Source organism: Branchiostoma belcheri, unplaced genomic scaffold, assembly GCF_001625305.1.
Source record: "Branchiostoma belcheri isolate BF01 breed outbred unplaced genomic scaffold, Haploidv18h27 scaffold618, whole genome shotgun sequence".
NCBI lineage: Eukaryota > Metazoa > Chordata > Leptocardii > Amphioxiformes > Branchiostomatidae > Branchiostoma > Branchiostoma belcheri.
Genome location: NW_017804263.1, coordinates 1,451 through 3,642, shown reverse-complemented (window position 1 = coordinate 3,642; position 2,192 = coordinate 1,451).

Sequence of the window (2,192 nt, the reverse complement as noted above, 5' to 3'; positions counted from 1 at the left end):
TTGGCCTCACGCTCCGCCGCAGCGTCGAAACAATAAGATCGTCAGCTTACCCCACCCATTGTAGCTAGATCGCATGAGGGCTACGTGTAGGGCCAGAGTGTTACATGCAATACATAGATAGATCGCATGAGGGCTACTTGAGTTACACTGCATATCCTGGGAATGAGAGTAGACGGCCGGGGTTAGATTGCTCTGACGAATCAGGGGACGACCTTCGCAAACAGACCTGGGTACGGGATGGCTGCTATTTTCCGTGGAGAATGCCCAAACTCCCTCCGTGGCTAAGTTCCTTTCGTGACTAACTCCCTTCTGGGCAAATTTAGAGAGGTAACGGTACACCCTAGCGTCGCCAAAGAAAGGTACTTTGTATAGGTCTGTTTTAAATAGTGTACACTGTGACAACATTTTATACCCCAAAATAGGAATCTTGCGTCTTGTTTTAGACCCGCTACGGTAGAAATAATGCAGTGTCAGATCGCCGCCGTGTATTTAAACGTTAACGTTACGTACTGGCGAGCGCGCTCGAAAATACCACCCGAGTAGAGTAGGTTATCACAACCCTTTAGAAAGACACAAAGAAAACAAAAACGACAGATTTGCATTAAAGAAAGTTTATTTTCCATAGCCTGGGCTAAGCCACGATCTATAACCTATGGCTTCTCCACGGGCGCTGGGAACGAGCGTGAGTTGGCCTGTTGCCTGGTTCATTCTAATCATACTGCAGTGTAGTCCACTTAGCAGAGGTTTTACTAGAGGTTATTAATAGCAGACTGTGCCTGTTCATTAGAATTTTTTTTGATTTTGAAAGATTTTTCTTGTCTATAAGATTTTTTCTGTACTGGGTGGATGTTTTGCGAGGCGATCACCGACTAACACCTGTTCACAAAACCGCAGGTGCTGATTCAAGACTGCACTTCCAGTCCAGTGGATGCACATCTGGCACGGACGTTTGTTTACTAGTAAACCCAGATGAACTTACACATGCACTTGCTTCACTCATTTAGATACATATCAGGAGAGTCTTAATAAACAAGTTATTTGACCTTCTTCTCTACTGTTTCCACAACAAGAACCGCGCTATTTGATCCTTCTTCTCTATCTATTCTCAACAAGAACCGCGCCGTGAGTCTGCATTTGAAATTAGACAAGACAATAGTGGAAGACATACATCAATAGCGGCACACTGCCACAATTTTGTGTACTAGTTTGCCCATGAACTTTGCAATGCACTGTGGAGTACGGTAGTGCAGCAACTTACCCCGCCCGAAAGGGACGACGGATGATGATGGTGAAATGCACTACCATGCATGTATTGTTTCAACAGCGAACTTAAAACACCGCAAAAATCCCCTTTCCTTTCCTAACGCGAAATTAATTCCCCGCGAACAAAAATGAATTTACAGTATGCGTTTTGTTAACAGATTTGGAGCAACTATGAAGGTTTCGTTTAACAAAACCCAAAGACTTGTTCGCTTTGGAGGTAACATGTTGTATGTGTTGAGACCAGGTCAAATGATTGTTCAAGGTGACTCCTAGATACCTATGATTGTTAGTTTCCGCTAGGGTGTGGTTACCTAGTTTGTAATCGTATAGTTTAGGCTTGTGTTTGTGAGTATAGCGCATGACGAAACATTTGGCTGGATGGAATTCCATCTGCCATACGCTCTGCCATGAGTCAAGTGTATTAATGTCGTCTTGCAAGAGGATGTGATCTTCATCATTGGTTATCATTATTAAGTTCTCTGTAGATAACACAGTCGTCCACAAAGAGACAAATATTGGAGTTAAGATTGTCAGCGAGGTCATTAATGTAAACTAAGAACAATAGGGGCCCTAATATTAGTGGAGTCGTGTGGCGCAGTCGGTAGCGCGTTCGGCTCACCTGAGAGGTCGCGGGTTCGAACCCTGCCCATGTCACCGATCTTGTGCCCTTGGGAAAGGCACTTTACACGACTTTCCTCACTTCACTCATCAGGTGTAAATGAGTACCTAGCTTCGGCTAGGGACGTCCCTCGGATAGGACGTTAAATGGAGGTCCCGTGTTTGGGACAGCCACACCCCACGCACGTTAAAGAACCCACTGCACTTATCGAAAAGAGTAGGGGACCTTCCCGGTGTGAGTGGTTCAAACCTTACAGTCTGGTCTCGGGGTTGACATTTTTGAAGAGGTGATATTCACCTGTTATGTCAAT